Below are 23810 nucleotides of genomic sequence, written 5' to 3'. Positions count from 1 at the left end.
GATATAGCTCAGTTAGAGTGCTTGCCTCGCATGCACAAGGCCTGGGTTCAATTCCCAGCACCACCACCAAAAACAAACAAACAAAGAAATCATAAACCAGGCAGAGGCTCCGGAGGCTGAGGCAGTAGGATCCAGAGTTCAAAGCCAGCCTCAGGGGCTGGGGATGTGGCTAAGTGGTAGCATGCTCGCCTAGAATGTGTGTGGCCCTCAGTACCACACATACAAAGATGTTGTGTCTGACGAAAACTAAAAAAATAAATATTAAAATTCTCTCTCTTCTCTCAAAAAAAAAAAAAAAAAAAAAAAAGCCAGCCTCAGCAAACACAATGTGCTGAGCAACTCAGTGAGACCCTGTCTCTAAATTAAAAATACAAAAAAGGGCTCAGCGGTTGAGTGCCTCTGAGTTCAATCCCTGGTACCAATAAGAAGAAAAAAAAAAAAGAAAAAAATTACACAGGATGCCTGAGTTAACAGTATGTCATGTTCATCAGCAATTCTTTCCTACTGACATCCAGAAATGTGCTGTAGGACTATACCACAATTCACCTATTCAACTATGCAAGGCAATTTGGGTTACCAGTTTTTTTTTTTTTTTTCTTTTTTAATATTTATTTTTTAGTTCTCGGCGGACACAACATCTTTGTTGGTATGTGGTGCTGAGGATCGAACCCGGGCCGCACGCATGCCAGGCGAGCGCGCTACCGCTTGAGCCACATCCCAGCCCCCCAGTTTTTGTTCATTAGGAATTAAGGTGTTATAAACGTTCTTGAAAATTCTTTGGTGGGTATATGGAATTTCTAGGTCGCAGGGTGAGCGTTCTAGCTTTAATTAGAACGATGAAATAAGTTCTCCAAAGTGGTTGTACCATAAGGCTGTTTTTCTCACGTGGCCTCCCGAGGAAATAAAGTAATCTGTAGCACAATTGGTATCAGGTAATGCATGAACACTAATTGTGTGCCTGATTCTGCTACATGTTTTCACGGTGAAACACAAGGACACAAAATTAGCAATTTTAAGCGCCTTGCCCATAATTTGACTCTTGGTAGGGCTGGCCAAATAGCTAAGGTATCCATCTCCGAACAAATATCGTGCTCAATTTTTGGAAAACGGAGTGTTTTTGAAAGCATCCGGGCTGGCTTACGACCTGAAACGTATTAGTACTGTGAAGGGCCGCCCCCATCATTCGTCCTCCGGCAACCAGCTCGAACCTCTCAGCCAAACAAAGAAAGCTCACACTAAGCCGCGTGGGTACTCAGCCAGGCTCTGCCCCTCACCTATGCACATGCGCAACTCCAGCAGTACAGAGTCCGCGGCTCAGGCGCACGTGACGTAGTGCCGTACGCTCGTGCGTGTTGACGTGCGCTCGGTGGCTCATTGGGGAAGATGGCGGCTGCACTTTTGGAGGAGAGGGATTGAGAGGGGAGGAGGAAGGAGACTGGAGAGTAGAGACGTTCCCAACTGTGAAGACGAACGCTTAGCTCGCCGTTAGGAGCTCTGCTCAACGCCAGACGGTGAGTGCAGTGGTGGCGCGGGACCGCTCGCCTGCAGTAGGCGGCGTACTCTCCGCCATTTTCAGGCTTGGCCGTTGCGTGCTTTGGGGGACTGGAGGGGCTCCCGGGGACAGGTTGGAGGAGCTAGGAGGACCAATATCGGGAGGGCTGATTGGGGCAAGTTTGAACCTTTGGGGCGGGGACTGGAGGCTTAAGGCCGGCGAGGAAAGGAGGGCATGGTGAAACTAAGGCCCTGCCTGGGGACCGGTGGCGATGGAGAAGACGTAGGTAAGGCGGGCATGAATAATACGTGATGTTTGGAGGAGGGAAGCGCGTTTAAACTGATATTTTGAACGGGACTGGAAGGAGATGGGCCGGGAGTTGAATGGAGTGTGGTTTGAGTCGTTGGTTGATGAAGATTCAGGAGAAGTTAATGTGCGGACAATAAAACAGCGGAAGGATTCGGTGTTTGTTACAGGGATAAGGGCCCCAGCTTGACAGGCAAAGCCCTGCTTCTTCAGAACGTTTATATTCCTATTTTGTTTGCTTTAGAAAATGCATCCTACGTATGTCCTTTTGGTAACTCCCTGTCTCTAATTTTAAGTTGCTTTTTGGCAACTTATTTACCCTAATTTAAGACCTTAGAAAGCATTCCTGTTTTTGCATTGTTTTGCATTTGAGACAGGGTTTTTCCCTGTGAAGCCCAGGCTGGTCCCCAAACTCGCGATTCTTAGCATCCCGAGTAGCTGGATTATAAGGCGCCTCTGTACCGGCTAGCCTGTTTTAAACAAACAAGCAAACAAACCAAAAGAAAACTAAAATAAATGTTGATATTTGGTTGTAACCCTTGTGGTTAGTGGCTCTTCTGGAGTACGGAGAAGGTATGTTCCTAGGGCATTCAGTGGTTATATCTGTTTAAATCAAATCAGAGGAGTAGAAAGCTTATCACGCATGTTTTAAAGTAGTTTCTACACAGATGTCATTAAGCTAACTGTTCAGGAACTTTGGAAGACTGCATAGAAACAAAAAGCTATGCTGAAAGTCACGCTTCTTGGAAGCATAGGTTTTACGTACACTCTGGAGTTCTATCATTTTATGTTTGTGAACGTGGTGTTGTGGTAGATCTATTTAATTCAAGCAAAACTGCTATTGACCGTTAGTTGAAAGAAAACGTTCCCCTGGTGGCATTTTTCTTTTTCAAATCTTAATTGCATTTGACACCCATCTTTCCCTTTTCTTTTGGCACTGGGGATTGAACGCAGGGACATTTAACCACTGGGCTGCTTCCCCAGCCCTTTTTACATTTAATTTTGTGACAGGGTATAGCTAAGTTGCTTTAAGGCCTCCCTAAGTTGCTGAGGATGTCTTTGAATTTGGGATCCTCCTGCCTCAGTTTCTGGAATGGCTGGGATTACCGGTGGGTGCAGCCATCTTGCCTGGCTGGACACCCATCTTTTAAAAGATACTTTTGCACTTTTAACTGGTCTCCTTACTCAGTAGAAGATTTGAGTTTGTGCTAAGATTTAAGGTTCCTTATTTAGCCTGTTTTCTAGTAATTTAGGGGAAATTTTAATTTTGTATACTCCTGGGAAGAATTTTGGTGGAAAGTTGGCTTAAAACACAGTTGTTTTTTTTTTTTAAAGAGAGAGAGAATTTTTTTAATGTTTATTTTTTAGTTTTGGGCGGATGCAACATCTTTGTTTTGTATGTGGTGCTGAGGATCGAACCTGGGCCGCACGCATGCCAGGCGAGCGCGCTACCGCTTGAGCCACATCCCCAGCCCCTTATTGTTAAGGAAGAATAAATCGTTATGTGTGAAACTAAAGTTCTAAATTATTTTCTTAAATATTTATTTTTATTTTTAGTTGTAGTTGGACATAATACCTTTGTTTTTAAAATTTACTTATTTTTATGTGGTGCTGAGGATCTAGGCAAGCGCTGTATCTCTGAGCCACAATCCCAGCCCAATTCTCTTCTTTAGTTCGTGAAAAATACCAAGTTATCAATTTTGCCATTACAGATTTATCTTGAGCTAAACCTTCAACCATATATATATACACATTTAAAAAATAATTTTTGTAGTTGTAGATACGACATCATGCCTTTATTTTTTATTTTTTAACACTGTGCTAAGGATCAAACTCAGTGCCTCAGATACATGCTAGGCAAGCACTTGCCTTTGAGCTGCAGCCCCAGCCCCTAACCATATTTTTATTAATGACTTAAGGTGCTTATTCAGAGCTTTCTTTGATTAGTAATAAGAAGTCCATGTTCTTTTTCTGTTACTTTTGGAGGAAAATGTTACTTGATTATTGCCAAGCTCAAACTATTTTATATTTCAGAATAAGAAAGTAAAGTTGTAAATAAAGCTTTATAACTACAACAGATATTTAAAAATTTTTTTCACTTATGAATGCATTTATGTAGTCTTTTTGAGGTTACTTAGAAAAATATTTGGAATGTTACAAATATTTTTAGGAAAGATAGTATTACTTAGTTGGGAGTCCCCATGTGAGCAATCTTCATTATAAAAATATTTAACTATCATAAATGTTATTTAAACAAGCATGGGTTCCAAACTTAGTTTTCTACAAAACTTTAAGAATTTCGTATGTGTTGAAACTTGCTGATAAGAAATGTTTTGTTGAAACAGTTACAAGTTTCTTTGTTGCTGAAATATGTTGTGTGACAAGTTGCCTGATGATAGTTTTAATACTTAGAAGTCTTGTCTTTGGCCAGGTGTGCAGGTGCTTGTCTTAATCCCAGAAGCTGGGGAGGCTGAGGCAGGAGGATTGCAAGTTCAAAGCCAGGCTCAGCAAGGCCCTCCCCTACTTAAGTGAGACCCTGTCTCAAAAACAAAAAGGGCTGGGGATGTGGCTCAGTGTTTGAGTGTCCCTGTACCAAAACCGAAAAGTATTGTCTTTTGTTATTATCAGTGGTTTAGATTTAAAAGTTTGCTTTTGAACATGTGTTTTCTTTGGTGACTTTTCTCTCCCCTTTATAAACTATTTATACTAATTCTAGACATAGAAGCTCTTTAGCACTTGACCCATAGAACATGATTCTTGTAGCTCATAAGCATTTTAATAACTTTCTAGTAGAGTTAACTGATTTCATAAAGTTTTTGTTATGCCTTATTTTCATAATTTGATTGCTTGTAAATCCCCAGTGCTGGGTAGCATTGAAAAAAAAGCATAATGGGGGAGGGGTTCTGGCTCAGCGCCAGAGTGCTTGCCTCCCATGCTTAAGGCACTGGGTTCCAGCCTCAGCACCACATAAAAATAAATAAACAAAATAAAACTTTAAAAGAAATAAAGAAAAATCTTTTTTTAAAAAAAGCAAAAAAGCATCATGGATTTCAGTAGCAGCCAACTACCTACTTTTTTCTGTTATTCCTATGGATTGAACCCAGGGCCTCACCCATGCTAAGTGTGAGATTTACTTGTTGAAATCATTTTCAATTTTTGAACATTAACACAAATATCTTTGAAAACTTATTGACAATTTCTTTAGGTAACATATTCCTTTCTCTGTGTTATGAAAGCCTTTTGAATGTATTTCTAATTAATGTGCTTAATGTGCTTTGACTCTGTTCTTTGTGAACTTTTTGTTTTTTGGTAGCCAGGGATTTAACCCAGGGGTGCTTTCCACTGAGCTATGTCCCCAACCTTTTTCTTATTTTTTAATTTTTGACCAGGTTTTTGCTAAGATGGTTAGGGCCTTGCTAAATTGCTGAGGCTGGCCTTGAACTTGGAATTCTCCTGCCTCACCCTCTGGAGTTACTGGGATTACAGACATTCGCCTCTGTGCCTGGCCTTCATGAACATTTTGAAGTCAGGTATCATAGTGACTTTTATTCTTGTATTTTGTATTTTTTATTTTTAAGGAAGATTGCAGGCTCAGCAACTTAGCAAGGCCCTCAGCTACTTAAGTGAGACCCTGCCATTACAAAAATTGAAGGATGAATGAGTTTTCTATAAAAATTCTCCTTGTGATTCTACAGGGATCCACATTTCAAACTGACCTGGTTTATTTCTGATTTATTGCTGTACTTTGACTTTTGCTTAGGCTAATCCTTGTTAATTGTCTCTCTTCTTTCAGACAATTTATTTATATCCTTTTTATTCTTCAAAATCCAGCTAAATCTCATTGCATTTACTTTTCCTTTATTTTTAACTTGTCTCTTTAGTCTAAGGTCTGTGTAAATGCCTTCCGTAGATTTGTGTTCTTACCAGAGTACTTACCATTTTTAGCTGGTCCTTGAATGGGTTAAATGCAAAACTGTACCTCAGACTGAATTTGTTATTAAAGGCACTTAATCTCTTTTCTGTTTGCTGTCCCACTTAGTAGGATATTTTATTTTTTAAGACAGGGTCTCACTAAATTGCCCAGTTGTCCTTGAACTTGTGATCCTTTTGTGAGCCTCCAGAGTAGCTGGAGTTTCTCCAGAGTAGCATACACCACAATGCCCAGTCATAGTAAGATACTTTCTTTGGGGGGGGGGGGGAAGCTGGGGATTGAACCCGGGCATTCAACCACTGAGCCACATCCCTAGCCCTATTTCCTATTTTATTTAGAGACATGATCTCACGGAGTTGCTTAGTGCTTCCCCATTGTTGAGACTGGCTTTGAACTCTTGATCCTCCTGCTTTAGCCTCCCCAGCTGCTGGGATTACAGGCGAGCACCACTGCACCTAGCCTAGTAAGATACTTAAAAAAAAACATTTATTTTAGTTGTAGTTGAACGTAATACCTTCATTTTATTTATTTATTTTTATGTGGTTCTGAGGATTGAACCCAGTGCCTCACACATGCTAGGTGAGCGCTCCATCACTGAGCCACAACCCCAGCCCTAGTAAGATACTTTTAAGGAGCAATTTTTTTCCTTTTTTTTTTTTAAACAAGCATCTGCTTTTTATTTATTTATTTATTTATTTATTGAGAGAGAATTTTTTTTTTTTTTTTTTTAGAAAGAGTGAGAGAGGAGAGAGAGAGAGAATTTTTAATATTTATTTTTTAGTTCTCGGCGGACACAACATCTTTGTTGGTATGTGGTGCTGAGGATCGAACCCGGGCCTCACGTATACCAGGCAAGCGTGCTACCACTTGAGCCACATCCCCAGCCCGAGAGAGAATTTTTTAATATTTATTTTTTAGTTCTCCGTGGACACAACATCTTTGTATGTGGTGCTGAGGATCGAACCCTGGCCGCACGCATGCCAGGCGAGCGCGCTACCGCTTGAGCCACATCCCTAGCCCCATTTTTTCTTTTTTTGTATGTGAAATATTATGGTAACTTTCCAATTTTATGTTATGAAAAATTTCAAACATGTATAAAAATGGATGAATAGTACAATGAACACCCATTACCTTATATTTATATTTAACTGTTAACTAACATTTAGCTCTTTTGCTTTAATTGTATATACCACTCCACCCCCACCATTTGAAATTAAATTCAGATATGCTGATTCTTTTTTTTTTTTTTAATTTATTTTTTTAGTTCTCGGCGGATACAACATCTTTGTTTGTATGTGGTGCTGAGGATCGAATCCGGGCCGCACGCATGCCAGGCAAGCGCGCTACCGCTTGAGCCACATCCCCAGCCCGCTGATTCTTAATTTAAAATCTTTTTTTTTTTTTTTTTTTAGAGAGAATTTTAACATTTTATTTCTTAGTTTTCGGCAGACACAACATCTTTGTTGGTATGTGGTGCTGAGGATCGAACCCGGGCCGCGTGCATGCTAGACGGGCGCGCTACCGCTTGAGCCACATCCCCAGCCCCTTAATTTAAAATCTTAGGAAACATTTCTTTGAGCTAATACTATTTCCTATACATTCATATATTTTTATTTCAAACCACACTCAAACTAAGAACATACATAATCATAATGTCTTTATCAGGTCTGTGGCAATTAGCACTAAATCTGCAGCATCCCTTTTCAGGCTAGGGCTGCTGGGGATTGAACCCAGGGTCTCCAGTATGCTAATCAGGTGATGTATCATTGAGCTACATCTCCAGCTCATATAGCAACATCTTTTTTTGTGTGTGTTTTTAGTTATGGATGGACACAACTTTGTTTATATTTTTATGTGGTGCTGAGATTGAACCCAGTGTCTCACATGCTAACCCCAATCCCCATCTTTTAAAAATATGTTCCAACTGGGTATGGTGAATGACACATGCCTTTAATCCCTGGGAATTGGGAGGCTGAGGCAGGAGGATTGCAAGTTTGAAACAACTTAGTGAGATCTAGTCTCAAAATAAAAAACTAAAAGTACTGGGGATGTGGCCCAGTGGTTAAGCACCCCTTGGTTCAATTCCCAGTACCAAATAAAAATTTAAAAATGTTCCACATCAGTAAGGCAAGGTGAAGTGCACTTGTAGTCTCACCTACTCAAAAACTAAGGCAGAAGATGACTGAACCTAGGAATTTGTGGGCAGCATGGTGTGATGCTGTTTCTTTCTTTCTTTCTTTTTTTTTTTAAAGAGAGAGTGAGAGAGGGAGAGAGAGAATTTTTAATATTTATTTTTTAGTTATCGGCGGACACAACATCGTTGTTTGTATGTGGTGCTGAGGATCGAACCCCCGGGTCGCACGCACGCCAGACAAGCGTGCTACCGCTTGAGCCACATCCCCAGCCCGTGATGCTGTTTCTTTAAAAAAAAAAAAAAAAAAAAGAGCGAGGCGGGGTTCTCTTGAATTTTCCTAGGCAGGCTTGGAACTTGTGTACCTCCTGCCTCAGCCTTATGAGTAGCTGAGATGATGATATAGAAAGGTTTGTTAAATTTAGCTCAGATGTTTTTAGCATTAAAAACTTACAGAGGATGAAGCTCAGATTTAAAGTGTTTGACTAGCAGGTATAAGGCCCTGGGTTCAATGCCTAGTACCACAAAAACAAACAAACTTTCCACAAACAATGAAAACCTTGTAGGTAGCTAGATGTGGTGGCTCACGCCCGCAATCTCAGCTACTGGGGCATTTGGCTCAATGGTAGCATGTCCCTTTGTTGGATCCCCAGTGTCACCACAAAGAAAAAAAAACCTTCACAGGTGATGATATGCAATTTACATTGCATTACATCAGGAAAGATAGAATGTCAGGTTCAACGTCTAGTGATCCCTTAAAAGGTGGCTAGGACTGCCAGTATTTATAGGGCTAAATTTACTTGGTTAATGTGGTGGCCACCAGTTTTCTTCATTGAACAAGTAGATTTTCCCCTTTGCAATTATACTTGATGTGTAGAGTGATAACACCGGCATCATACGAATACCCTGTTCCTCACATTTTTCACCTAATGTCTGATGATTGTTGGCTGAGCCATTTATGTCATTGGGGGTTTTCTAATTCTGTTATTTGCATACACTTATTAGCAGTTTTTTTTTTTTTTTTTTTTTTGCAAAGTAGCTTTTGGGCCTGGGGGCATAACTCAGTTGTAGGCTGAAGTCTTAATGCAGAAAACAAAAACAAAACAAAAAACAACAAAAACACATGAAAGCAGGGAAAGTTTTCTTTTTCTTTGGCAGTGCCCTGGATTCAACTCAGTTCTGCATATACTAGGCAAGTGGTTTATTACTGAGCCACGTCCCCAGATCTCACTCTACATGTGTGTGTTTTTTGTTTTTATTTTATTTTTTGGTACTGGAGATTGAATCTAGGGGCGCTTTACAACTGAGCTACATCTGCAGTCCTGTTTTATTTTTATTTTTTTGGTACTGGGGATTGAACTCAGGGGTACTCCACCACAGAGCCACATCCCTGGCCCTACTTTGTATTTTATTTTGAGACAGGGTCTCACTGAATTGCTTAGGGCCTCACTGAATTGCTTAGGGCCTCAGAGTTCCTGAGGCTGGCTTTGAACTCCTGATCCTCCTACCTTAGCCTCCCAAGCCGCTCTGTTTTATTTTTTGAGACAGGGTAATGCTAAATTGCCTAGGCTGGCCTTGAAGTTATAATCCTCCTGTCACAGACTTCAAGTCTCTGGAACTACAGGTGTGCACTGCCATGCATATATTCTTGATATGAAGCCCTTACCACATATATGATTTATGTATATGTTTTCCCATTTTGTAGGTTGCCTTTCACTATGTTGTGTCATTTGATGGACAAGCTTTTCTTTCTTTTTTGAGATTGGCTCTTACTATGTTTCCCAGGCTGGCCTGGAACTTCTGGACTCGAGTGATCCTTCTGACTTAAAACCTTTTCAATAGCTGGGACTATAGCATGCACCACTACACCTTGGTGATGCACAGGTTTTTAAGTTTGACATGCTCACGTGTGTATGACCCTTGTTTTTTTTAGCTTCATAATGTGTCAAGAAATCATTCCATGTCAGTTTTGAACGACTCCTCCTTTTTTAAAAAATTACAACAGCTTTACCTTTGAGGAACTGCATTTTATCATGTAACATAGTCTGTCGCCTGAGCTCCTATAATGATTCAAATAGAATGTATTTGAAGGTGAAAAGGAGATTTATTGTGCCAACAGGCATAAATGGGCATAAACTCTGAGTTCTAGAGGCTGATCATATAATCTCAGTGGTGGAGCAGGTACTTAGTATGCATGAGACCCAGGGTTCAGTTACTAGCATTTTAAAAAAAAGTGTTCTTGAGCAAATTTATTTATTTATTATTTTTTTAATATTTATTTTTTAGTTATAGGTGGACACAATATCTGTATTTTATATTTATTTGGTGCTGAGGATTGAACCCAGTGCCTCATGAATGCTAGGCGAGCACTGTATCTCTGTGCCACAACCCCAGCTCTTGAGCAGATTTAGACATAGTCACTCAACTATTAATGGAACTCCTCCTGTCTCCCCTGGAGATTTACCACTCGGCTATACTCCAGTCCTTCTTATTTTTGTCTTTTAAGACAGGGTCTTACTAAGTTGCTGAGGTTGGCCTTAATCTTTGGTTCAAGAACTTTTTAAAGATTTTTAGGGCTAGGGTGTTTTCAGAGAAGGGGGGACTTCACTTAGGACAAGCAGGGTTCTTGGCATTCATGATGGGAAAGAATTTCAATATATATCAGTAGAGTCACAGATTTATTTTAAAAATCAAGTAATATGCATTCAGGGGAGAATGCAGACTACCTGGTGGGTGAGAGACATATTTGGGGTTCCTGGCTTTTCTTTTAAAGTATACTTTATGAGGGCTGGACATGAGAAGGTATGTAGGGATGATATCAGTGTAGTGATCTCAGCATGACTTAACAGTTTTCAGAATCCATTATCTGGTTAGTAGATAACATTGGAAAGTTCTCAAAATTATAGGTGTATCAAAATATCATATCTCTTCTTTGCTTTATCTACTTATTGGTGGACTGATTAACAGTGCAAAAGGTAATTAACAATGCTGAGAGCCACAGCCAAGTCGGAATGGCCCCTGGCATTTTGCCAGAAGTAATGGTTGAGAGGTGAGCCGTTAAGATGATGATAATTAAGTTAAGCTGTGTATAATTGCTGTGACTGGATGATGCTGGATTGAAACAGGCTGTGTATTCAATTGTATATAGACTCCTGCTATCCGCCTAGCCTACTACTTTGGAGTTCTCCAGGGGATTCCTGGGGAGTTCCTGTTGGTTGGTTGGTGTAGTTCCAGTGGAGGGAGTTCCGGTTGGTGTGTGGTGTCCCTGAAAGGGCCGCGTGGGTGGCTTTCGGGGATTTCAGAAATAAAGTTTGTTCCTCCTTGAGTGGCTCGTGATTTGTGCCCAGCCAGACTTCGGCATTTCTGCGGCATAACATAAGTCAGTGAATATATGGTAACATACATAATATATGGTGAATATATGGTAATATGTGAGTAACAAGCCTCGGAGAGAGACTGGCTTAGGAAATGATAGCCTTGGAAAAGTATGCTGAACTTTAAATTAAAATTGTATTTCCTGGGACTGGGGTTGTGACTCAGTGGAAGAACACTTGCCTAGTATGTGCGAGGCACTGGGTTCAATTCTCAGTACCAAATATAAATAAATGAATAAAATAAAGGTTCATCAACATCTAAAAAATATTGTAAAAAATTGTATTTCCTTGTGTTGTCTTATGACTCCTTTCTACCTGGTTTTTATTTCTTCTATTCTACCCGAAGAGCATGTGCTTATGTAGGAGACCCTGGGTCAATCCCAGCACCGAAAAAAACGTTATGGTAAAACACACATGCACGACAACTTCTGATCATTGTTCTTTTCAACATATAAAATACACCCCCGCCCCCGTTTTTGGGTACTGGGGATTGAATTTAAGGGCATTGAGCCACATCCCCAGCCCTATTTTGTATTTCATTTAGAGAGAGGGTCTCACTGAGTTGCTTAGCACCTTGATTTTGCTGAGGTTGGCTTTTAACTCCTGATCCACCTGTCTTAGCCTCCAGAGACTGGGATTACAGGTATGTGATACCGTGCCCAATTTAGCTCCTGGTTGTAAGAATGCAGATGTGAAGCAAGGCAGTGGAACACTCCTGTAATCCCAGTTGTTTGGGAGGCTGAGGCAGGAGGATCCCAAAGTTCAAAGCCAGTCTCAGCAATTTAGCAAGGCCGCATGCAACTTAGTAAGATCCTTACTCAAAATAAATAAAAAGGGCTGACAGTGTAGCTCAATGGTTTTAAGTGCCCCTGGGGTTTAATCTTTAGTACCAAAAAGGGAGTGCAGATATGATTTGTTGTTTTCTTTTCATGACTTACTTTTTTTTTATAGACTTCTTTTTCCAGGTGGGTTTCAAACCCTATTTTGATAACTGCAGCTGTTTTTGTTTTATAATAAACTTCCTCTAAACCAGCACAGTGACTCATGCCTATAATCTCCGTGGTTTGGGAGGCTGAGGCAGGAGGCTCACTCTCGAGTTCAAAGCCAGCCTCTGCAACTTAGTGAGGCATTAAGCAACTCAGTGAGACCCTGTTTCTAAATAAAATAAAACATAGGGCTGGAGATGTGGCACAGTGGTTGAGTGCCCCGGGGCTTAATCCCTGGGGACCTCCCAAAAATTAGTAAAAAGAAACTTCTCATTTAAAAAATTTTACATAGTAGTATTTCATCGGTACAGATGTTAGTTGGGGGCTGGGGTTGTGGCTCAGTGGCAGAGCGTTTACCTTGCATGTGTGAGGTACTGGGTTGGATTCTCAGCACCACATAAAAATAAATAAAGGTATTGTGTCGGGTTCTGGGGGATATAGCTCAGTTGATAGAGTGCTTGCCTCACATGCACAAAGCCCCGGTTCAATTCCCAGCACCACACAAAACAAAACAAAAAAGAAAAGGTATTGCGTCTATCTACAGCTAAAAAATATTAAAAAAGAAAAAAGTTAGATATTGTCTAGGTGCCATGACACATGCCTGCGATCCCAACTACTTGGAAAGATGAGACAGGAGGATAGTAAAGTTGAGGCCAGCCTGGGCAACTTAGACCCTGCCTCAGAATAAGTAAGCCTGGCAATGTTGCTCAGTGGTAGAGCACCCCTGGGTTCAATCCTCATTATCCTGACCCAAGGGGGAAAAAAACCCAAAGGAAAACCGAATTAGATATTGAAGGTTCTGATGGTTTTACTAAAGACCTTTAACCAGTTACTTGTGGAAATTCTCTGTACACAATCATAGTTGTTTTTCAGTAGAAGGAGGAAGTTTCTATTAAGTAGGATGCCTAAAAAGAGCTTTAACAAAATTTCAGTTTCATATACAACAGGAGACTCAAACTAATTTTGCATCAGGTCAAATACAGTTTTAAAAAAATAAGCTTTATGAGTTCTTGAACTGAGTTCAAGTAGTTGCACTGAGACATTTGAATTTTTTCCCTTGTTTACATTACTGGGGATTGAACCCAGGGGTGCTCTAGCACTGAGTTTTATCCCCAGCCTTTTTGTTTTCATTTTTTGGTTTTTACCAATTAATGAATGCTGCTTTGAACATGAGTGTACAAGCTTTTATGTGGATATGATGCTTTTTATTCTCCTGAGAATATTTCTAGGAGTAAAATTGTTGGATCACATGGCAATTCTTTAACATTTGAAGAAATTTCAGGCTGTTTTCCCAAGAGGCTGCACCATTTTGCATTCCTACCAGTCCTGTATGAGGGCTCCAATTTGTTTATAAAATCCTAGGTTGAAGGGATGCTCCTGCTTCATCCCCTTGAGTACCTGGGACTACAGATAAGTGTTCCAGTGCACCTGACTTTCATTATGGTTTGTTTATTTATGTATATAGTTTAGAGATTGAACTTGAGGCTTCCTGCATGCTAGCACTTATATATGTCTATATGATGTTAAGCTGTACCTCAACATTCATGGTTTTGATTTGTGTTTTCCTAACAACTAATGGTGATGAACATCTTTTTCATATGTTTATTGGCATTTGTTTATCTTTTTAGACAAGTAACTTCAGACCATTTGCCCATTTAAAAAATTGGATTGTCCTTTAATTATTGAGTTGTAAGAGTTTATTTCATATTTTCAAGTCTCTTATCAAATATATGATTGCAGATATATTCTGTCATTTGTGGATTCTTTTTGCTTGTTTGCTTCTTTTTCCTCTCTTTTTTTCCGGTGTTGTGTAGTATAATGAACCCAGGCCCTTGAGCATGCTAGAGTTTAAGCTCTAACACTGAGCTATACTTTTTTCACCTTTTTATTGGTCATTGAAGTATAAAATTATAATTTTTGTAATGTTTGTATTATCTATTTAAGAATTGTTGATTGTACCTTTGGTGTCATGGAAGGCAGGTTTGCTATATTTAATACAGTTTACAATTGATTACACAGTTGATTTTTGCAGTCAGGAATGTGGATTGTTGGTTATGGATAAAAATACGAGTCCCCCCCCCCTTTTTTTTTCTGGCATTGAGAATCTAACCTAGGGCCTAATAATATAGGCCCATGCTAGGCAAGCACTCTACCATGGACATATATCCTCAGCCCCTAAATATAAATGTGAATTTGACTTTTTGACTAGAAGGCTATAGTGAGTTTGATTTTGTGGTTAGAAAGCTGTAGGCTTTCGTTTTTGGCTCTAATGAAAGGAATTTTCAATAACCATACTAAACCCTAACTAAGGTCAAGAAAAACGTAATGACATGATTTAATGGTGAGGTTTTGATTTACGTTATTTTAAAAATATTTGGTTGACATTGCATAAGCGTTTTTTAAAAATATTTTTTCAGTTGTTAATGTACTTTATTTTGTTTATTTGTATGTGGTGCAGAGAAGCGAACCCAGTGCTTCACATGTGCTAGGCAAGCACTCTACCACTGAGCCACAATCCCAGCCTGCATTGTTCTTTTGATAGCAAGGCAGATTTTTTTTTTTTTTGGTCACTAACTGGGACTGAACCCAGGGATGCAGTACCACTGAGCTACGTGTCTAGTCCTTTTTTTTTTTTTTTAAATTATTTTATTTATTTATTTTTAAATAACTATCCTTTAGAGCATTAAATTTTTTTTTCTACAGTTGTAATCATCTTTTTTAAAGAGAGAGAGGGAGGGAGGGAGAGAGAATTTTTTAACATTTCTTTTTTTCTTTTTCTTTTTTTTTTTAAAGAGAGAGTGTGTGAGAGAGAGAAAGAGAGAGAGAATTTTAATATTTATTTTTTAGTTTTTGGCCGACACAACATCTTTGTTTGTATGTGGTGCTGAGGATTGAACCCGGGCCGCCCGAATGCCAGGCGAGCACGCTACCGCTTGAGCCACATCCCCAGCCCTAGTCCTTTTTATTTTTGAGACAGGGTCTCAATAAGTTGCTGAGGCTGGCCTCAAATTTGAGATATGTCTAGCTTTAGCCTCCTGAGTACTTGGGATTATAGATGTGCCACTGTTCCCTTTTAAGACTTTTTAGAAGGGAATTATCCAATTGTTATGAACAGTATGTGTCATGAGGTAGTTAAAAGGCACCATGGGGTTGGGGTGTAGCTATGTGTACAGCCAAACTTAAGACCTTGAGTTTGATCCTGTACACTGCCCAAAACAAAAAGACGAAACAACAACAACAACAAAAAAAAAACTCAACAAGTATTCTGAAAAATTAGATTTTTAGGTCAATGTGGATAATAGAACTAGAAACTGAGAAATACTGTGTATCGATTGATCTCTTGTGGTACTGTGGATGGAACCTAGGCCTTTATTCATTTATTAAAGCCACTACTGAAGTGCCTTCTGGTTTCCATACTTGCTTTATTTTAAAAGATTGTGGTAAGTATATATAACATAAAATTTTAAATTTTAACAATTTTTCACTATAGATCAGTAGTGTTAATCACATTCACTTTGTTATGCAGTCTGTAGAACTCTTTTGCAACACCGAAACTCTTATTGTTAAACAGGAGCTCCTAGCCTTTGACAGTTACCATTCTATTTTTTTGTCTTATGAATTTGACTGTTCTAGGAATCTCAAGAGGAATGATAACCTTTTGTGACTGGCTTATTTTATTTAAGTTTAATATCTTATTTTATTGGCTTATTAGTTTAATATCCTTTTGTGACTGGCTTATTTTACTTAGTTTAATATGTTTAAGGTTCATCATGAATGTTGTAGCATGTGTCATAATTTCCTTTTTGGTACCAGGGATTGAACCTAGGGTTGCTTAACCACTGAGCCATGTCTCCAGCACGCGTCCCCCCCCCCCCTTTAATATTTATTTATTTTTTCTTTCTTTTTATTTTAATATTTATTTTTTAGTTATTTATTTTTTAGGCGGACACAACATCTTTGTTGGTATGTGGTGCTGAGGATCAAACCCGGGCCGCACGCATGCCAGACGAGCGCACTACCGCTTGAGCCACATCCCCAGCCCTAATATTTATTTTCTAGTTGTAGGTGGACACACAATATCTTTATTTCATCTTTATGTGGTGCTGAGGATTGAACCCAGTGCCTCATAGGTGCTAAGTGAACACTTTACCACTGAGCCACAACTCTAGCCTCCCAGTCCCCTTTTTGTATTTTATTTAGAGACAGGGTCTTGCTGAGTTGCTTAGGGCCTTGCTAAGTTGCTGAAGCTGGCTTTGAACTCAAAGCCACCTGTCCCAGCTTCCTAAATTGCTAGGATTACAGGCGTGTGCCACTGTGCCTGGCAGTCATAATTTCCTTTTTAAGGCTGAATAATATACCATTGTATGTATATGTCATTTTTTTTTTTTATATTGGGAATTAAACCCAGAGGTGCTTTACACATTGAGCTACATTCCCACCCCATTTTACTTTTTATTTTGAATTAGCATCTGACCAAGTTGCTTAGGGCCTTGCTAAGTTACTGGGGCTGATCTTGAACTTGCCATCCTTCTGCCTCAGCCTCTGGAGTCTCTGGGGCATGGACTACCATGCCTGGCATTATGACTTTTTGTTTACCCATTCACCTCTAAGTGTATATTTACATTTAGTTATTTTGTTATTTTAGTTATTTTGAATAATGCTGTGAAAATGCATGTGCAAATACCTTGTGGTGTATCCCCGTTTTCAGTTCTTCTAATATATGTTGAGAATTCTGTGGCATTTTGTACATACTTTGTCTCTTGCCATAGCATGTTATAAATATTTGCGTGTCTGAAGATTTTTTTTTTTTTTAAAGAGAGAGTGAGAGAGGAGAGAGAGAGAGAAAGAGAGAGGATTTTTAATATTTATTTTTTAGTTCTCGGCGGACACAACATCTTTGTTGGTATGTGGTGCTGAGGATCGAACCCGGGCCGCACGCATGCCAGGCGAGTGCGCTACCGCCTGAGCCACATCCCCAGCCCCGTGTCTGAAGATTTTAAGCAAAGGTATAGTGGTGGGAAACTTCAGGGGTAAAGAAATTTAATCAATTCCCCTGAGGGTTACTGTTTCCTCTAAAATTACCCTAGTGTCAACGTTAGTAGGACCCCTTGTGAACAAGCTAGTGGCTTCCATCAAGGACAGAGTTCAGATGATGGTTCTGTGTACGCACTATCAAACTGAGAAGGAGAATCCTACCAAGATGGGGCCTGGGGCTGGGGATGTGGCTTAAGCGGTAGCTCGCTTGCCTGGCATGCGTGCTGCCCGGGTTCGATCCTCAGCACCACGTACAAACAAAGATGTTGTGTCCGCGGATAACTAAAGAATAAATATTAAAATATTCTCTCTCTCTCTCTCTCTCTGTCTCTCTTTAAAAAAAAAAAAAAGATGGGGCCTGCCCATATAGACCCCCAACTGACAGAACCATTATTGGTCCCCAAGTTTCTAGACAAAGAGGGGAATGAGAAACTGATGTGACTCCATTTTTGAAAATAAATAAATAACAGTAACTTCTACCTCATTGCCTGTCCTAAGGAAGGGGAGGTAAGACCCTTGTCCTTGGAAAAACCCACAGAGCCTTTCCAGGCAGGTAAGCCACCCTGCTGAGTTGTTTGTCTGGAAAAAAAAAAAATATAATCAAGCTGTGTGTTGGTGGTATTTGTCTGTAATCCCAGAAATTTGCAAGACAGGCAGGAGGATTGGAGTTCCAGCCAACCTGGGCAATTTAGTGAGACCCCGTCTAAAAAAAAAAAAAAAAATCCAAACCACTCCTGGAACTAAAAGTGATTATAATGGTTTCAGAATACAAGGTAAATATATGGGGCTGGGGATGTGGCTCAAGCTGTAGTGCGCTCGCCTGGCATGTGTGCGGCCCGGGTTTGATCTTCAGCACCACATACAAACAAAGATGTTGTGTCTGCCCATAACTAAAGTAAATAAATAAATATTAAAAAATTCTCTCTCTCTCTCCCTCTCTCACTCTCTCTTTAAAAAAAAAGGTAAATAAGTCAATTTCTTATATATCAGCAGCAGACAATTGTGGTTTAAAACACTGCCATCTACATTGACATTAAAAAATACTTAAGATGTAAATTTAACAATGTGTACAAGAAAACTTCACAAAGAAGATCTAAATAAATGGAGTAATTTTGAATATACATGGATAGGAACATTCAGTGTCAAAATGGTAGTGCTTCCCAACTTATCTGTAGATTTTCATCCCAAACAGCATCCCTGTAAATTGTTTTGTAGATGTTGATAAACAAAGTTCCTTTACTTAGATAAGCATGGTCAATGCCTACTAAATAAATAGTTACTCACAGGATTCTTAGATATTATACAAATATATGAACAGTTTTTAGACATAAAGTTGAATGAATAGTACAGTTAACATTATGTACTTTCCTCCTAGATTCATCTTTAGTTACAATTTTGCTGCATTTGCTTTTTCTCTGTATTAGTTAGAGCTGCTATAATGAAATAACACAAACTGAGTAGTTTAAATAAGGGACATTTATAAGGAACATCTAGTACAATTTGTCTGATAGTGCTAGAGGCTAGGTGTTTGAGAATTGCAGGGATATGTTTTCTCTGAAGGGAGAAAAGAAGGATTAGTTAAAGGATTAGTTTTTGGTAGTTCTTTGACTTGTGTTAACTTAATTCTATTCTTTATATGTGTCCAAGTTTCCCTTTGTACACTGATGACTAGGAGCCACCTTAACCTTGTGTAACCCCATCTTTTTTCATTGTATTTCAAGGACTCTATTTACAGTTGAGATTCTAGGAGTTAGTGCGGCAGTCTGGCTGGGCACAAAATAACCAAGACACCATGAGGCACTTGTAGGTTCAAACAGGAACTCCTTTAATGCCCGAACTCCACTGGCACCCACGCGCACTCCCCGGGAACTCCCTCACCCTTCACCAGGCTCTGTGGAACTCAGGGAGAACTCCAAAGTAGCGGGAGCCGCCCTATTGCCAGAGCCCAGCCGCACCGCAGGGGTCTATGTACAATTGAATACACAGCCCGTTTCAATCCAGCATCATCCAGTCACAGCAATTATACACAGCTTAACTTAATTATCATCATCTTAATGGCTCACCGGCATCACCTCTCAACCATTACTTCTGGCAAAATGCCAGGGGCCATTCCAACTTGTTGAGAGCTGTGGCTCTCAACAAGTTAGGACTTCAGCATGTGAATTTTGATATGATATAATTCAACCATAACAATCATTATAAAACTGTCTCTATGTACTCCCACAACCCAAACACACAATAGTCTTTAACCATTTGAAATTAAATGCAGGGGCTGGCATTGTGGCTCAGTGGTAGAGCTCTCTACTAGCAAGCATGAGGCCCTGGGTTCAATCCTCAGCACCACATACAAACAAATAAAGGTATTGTGTCCATATAACTAAAAAATAAATATTTTTAAAAAATTAAATGCAAATATAGTGACACACAACCTGAATACTTCAGAATGTAGTGTCTTATCTAAAAATCTTAACAGTAATTCCTAAGTATTATATATAATATTATATAATATCTGGTTCACATTCAAAGGGTATTTGATAGTTGATTTATTCAAACCAGGATCTAATCAGAGTTCATGTGTTCATTTAGTTTTGTATTTTTGGTCTTCAATAACTTAGAACAATGTTTTGTTGTTTTGTTTATATATATACACATACATACACACACACTTTTTGAAGAGTTTTGTAAGGGTCTGGCGAAGCGTCGGAGAAAGAGACCACCAAGAGACCACTCATGCAATTGGCAGAAGGGGATTTATTGAACCAGCATGCTGGGGCTCCGTGCCCACTCAAGAAAGGAGAGCAGCCCAGAGTCCCGGGCAGGGGTTGAGCAGTGCTTAAGTACACTTTTTGGGGAGGGAGGAAGCTTTGCACACATCAGGACAAATCATCATGAGGCAGGAAAATCAAACAACAACTCTTAGACATGATTAGTACATTCATTGGCGGGAACAGGCTAGGCAGGGGTGATTGGTCATTTCTAAGCGGGGTACACATTCAAACTGATTGGTTTTGGGGCCTGGATGCTTACGTGCCGGGCTACACAGAGTCCTAAGTTATTAAACAATCAGATGGCCAGTAGGGCATTGTCTTAACTGCCCCAGGAATTTAACCCAGGCTTTGCAGTTTAGAAGCAGGTTTACAATGCCTGGTCCTTTACATTTTAACTCAGGCTTTGCAGCTTAGAAACTTTAGCCTTTCAGTTTCAACAATTTGTCTTGCAGATTATTCTTACATATTCTAGATATCCTTGATTGTTTTTAAGTTGTTAATTTTTTTTTAGTTGTCCATGGACCTTTTATTTATTTATTTATATGCAATGCTGGGAATCAAACCCAGTGCTTCACACATGCTAAGCAAGCGTTCTACCAGTGAACCACAACCGCAGCCCTAAATTGTTCTTTTTTTTCTTTTTTTTTTTTTAGAGAGAATTTTTAATATTTATTTTTAGTTCTCGGCGGACACAACATCTTTGTTGGTATGTGGTGCTGAGGATCGAACCCGGGTCGCACGCATACCAGGCGAGCGCGCTACCGCTTGAGCCACATCCCCAGCCCCTAAATTGTTCTTTTTAAGAAAAAAATTAAAAAAATTTTTTTTTTTATGGTAGTGCTGAGGATCAAACCCAGTGCCTCACGCGTGCTAGGCAAGTGCTCTACCACCGAGCCACAACCCCAACCCTCTGTTTTCTTGTCTTCTGTTTTCCCTATAAATTGAAGTTGGGAGACATTTATAGGAAAAAGAAAAGATAAAAGAACAATTTAGGGGCTGGTTGGGACTAGACGTGTTTGAATCAGATAAAAAATTTTTGACAAGAATATGTCATACTGGTGGTGTAGCTTAGCATGTGGGAGTCCCTTGGTTTAGTTCCTGACAGCAAAAAATAATTAAATAAATAAGGAATATATAATAAATGATGTGAAGTTATTTTGTAGTGTTTCATATCAGGAGGTATACAATGTCAAGTTTTTCCACTATTGATGACTCTTAAATTAGGTATGGTGGTAACAGCTTTCACCACTGTTTCCTTTTCAAATTAGCAAATTGAGGAGTAACTCTTTGAATCATTTGATAATCCTGCCTTGAGCTATCAATTATTTGGTAGGTATTGATGATACGTTAGGTTTTATTTATTTTGTTTTTGCCTTTCTCGGGTGTCGGAAGTGGTGGAGTACTGGAGATTGAACAGAGGGTAATTAGCTATATCCACAGACTATTATTTATTTTTTTTTTTTTTAAGTTTTTGAGACAGGGTCTTGCCAGGTTGCTGAAACTGATCTTGATTTGGTAATCATCAACCTCCCAATCCCTGGTATTACAAGTGTGTGTCACTGTGCCTGGCTCCCCAGTCCCTTTTTATTTTGAGAGAAGGTCTTGTGATATTGCCCAGTCTGGCATTAGCCTTCCTAATAGCTGGGATTACCTTGTATACCATTGGGACCAGCTCAATTCAAAGGCTTTTTAATTCTGTAGTTAGTTTTCCACTAGTTCTAGGACTGTGACTCAAGTGATGCTACTGAACATATACTCCACGGATATTAGTATCACCTTTGGAATATCTTAGGAATGTATCTTTTCAGGTCTTCCTTAAGGTCTGCTAAATAAAGTCTTTAGAGATGAGGCCCAGGAATCATAGTTTAACTACCTCTCAGGTGATTCTTAAGTGTATCAGTTTGAGGTACACTAGTTTGAGAAGAACTGCAGACTCCTGCTCCGCCCCACTTTATTTAGTCCATTCTAAACTGGAAGTTTGCTATAAATAATTCACCAATTCCACTTTTGTTTTTAAGAGACCCTTTATTTTTATATAAGTTAGATAATAGATCTTGTCTTTACATCTCTTCTGAGAACAGATTCTTAAAAGAACTTTGAAGATTTTGTTTTTCTTTTTATGTTTTTTGAGCTAGAGATTGAACCCAGCACTTTATGTCTGTATGTACATGCTCTACCATTGAGCTACACTGCCCTAGCTTCCTCCCCTTTCTTTAAATAAAAGATCTCTTGTACTTCTTAGTTTCATACTTATAATTTTCATTTTGCTGATGTATCTGGATTCAGAAGCAGAAGCAGACCATTCTGTTTTCTGTTTAGTTTATCATTTAAGCCTATCCATCCAAATTCTGGGTATTGGATAATATTTAAATAAATGAATTACTATTGCTTTTCTTGTCTTGCATTTTTTAGACTTGCCCATTGGAGAAGTATTGCAAATAAGTCTTAGTGCTTCTTAGACCTGACTTGGGACTAGTTGAAACTGTCGTTTGCTATTTTTATCCAACAGTGGTAATACATAAGTCTTTTTTTTTTTTTTTTAATTTTTGGATACTGGAGCTTGAAGTCGGGGATACTTCGACCACTGAGCCACATCCCCAGCCCTGGTTTGTATTTTATTTAGAGACAGGGTCTCTCTGAGTTGCTTAGTGGCTCCCTTTTGCTGAGGCTGGCTTTGAACTCGCTATCCTCCTCCCTCAGCCTCCCTAGTCTCCAGGATTACAGGCGTGTGCCACTGTGCATGGCAAGTCATGTATTTTTTTGTTTTGTTTCTTGAGATGGCATCGTCTGTGTTTTGCCTAGGCTGGTCTTGTACTTGTGGTTCAACTGTTCTTTCTGTTTCAGTCTCCCTGAGTAGTTGGGTCTGTAGGTGTGCTCAGGCCTCTCTCCCTCCCTTCCTCTCTCCCTCCCCCTCCCCTCCCCTCCCCTCCCCTCCCCTCCCCTCCCCCTCCCCTCCCCCTCCCCCTCCCCCTCCCCCTCCCCCTCCCCTCCCCTCCCCCTCCCCTCCCCCTCCCCCTCCCCTCCCCTCCCCTCCCCTCCCCCTCCCCTCCCCTCCCCCTCCCCTCCCCTCCCCCTCCCCCTCTCCCTCTCCCTCTCCCTCTCCCTCTTGATACTGGGGATTGAATTCAGGGGCACGCAACAACTGAGTCACACCTCCAGCCCTATTTTCTGTCTTATTTAGAGAGAGAGTCTGACTGAGTTGTTTAGCACTTCTCTTTTGCTGATGCTGGCTTTGAACTCTGTCTCAGCCTCCTGGAGCCATTGGGATTACAGCTCCTCTCTTGCTCTTGTTCTTACTTTTTTTTTTTTTTGAGGTGGTGGGGGTCAAACCCAGGAGTGTGTGGTCCCACTGAACTACACACTCAACCCCATGCCACATCTCCTTTTTTAAAATATTTTTTTAGTTGTAGATGGGCACAATACCTTTATTTATTTGTTCTTATTTACCTACCCAGTGCCTCATGCATGCTGAGCATGACTCAGGCCCCTGCATGTCACACCTCTTGATGGACTGATAAGTTTGTTTCACTAATTGTCTCTGTTATGTTTGTTCAAGAGTATGAACAACATACTCTGTATTTTAATTAGATTATCCTGAAATACTCTTATTGATTTGGTTAAAAACCTTAGCTTATTCCTTGTCATGTAGAAGCACAAACATTGCTATTCTGTCAGCAAATATTTTGTCTGTTGGACTCTCCACCATATAATTACTGTTCTTTTCTTTGTAATTAAATTAATAAGTATTGTGGGGGAGGTACTTGGGAACTGTGTTCTCAAACTTTTGC

The 23810-nt window shown here is 39.8% G+C and overlaps 1 protein-coding gene across 6 annotated transcripts in view; it reads left to right on the top strand.

Moving 5' to 3' along the window:
* Positions 1-1368: 1368 nt before the first annotated feature.
* Positions 1369-23810, top strand: part of Wdr33 (WD repeat domain 33) — a 111912-nt gene continuing 89470 nt past the window's right edge. For all 6 annotated transcript variants that reach the window (XM_026388154.2, XM_026388145.2, XM_077802373.1 and 3 more), the window contains exon 1: positions 1369-1511. The gene's annotated coding sequence lies outside the window, so the exon portion shown is untranslated. The remainder of the gene's footprint in view (positions 1512-23810) is intronic.

The sequence above is a fragment of the Urocitellus parryii genome, chromosome 1, assembly GCF_045843805.1.
Source record: "Urocitellus parryii isolate mUroPar1 chromosome 1, mUroPar1.hap1, whole genome shotgun sequence".
NCBI classification, from domain to species: Eukaryota; Metazoa; Chordata; class Mammalia; order Rodentia; family Sciuridae; genus Urocitellus; species Urocitellus parryii.
Note: the sequence above shows the minus strand (reverse complement) of the source record. Positions and strands in the feature narration are given on the sequence as shown.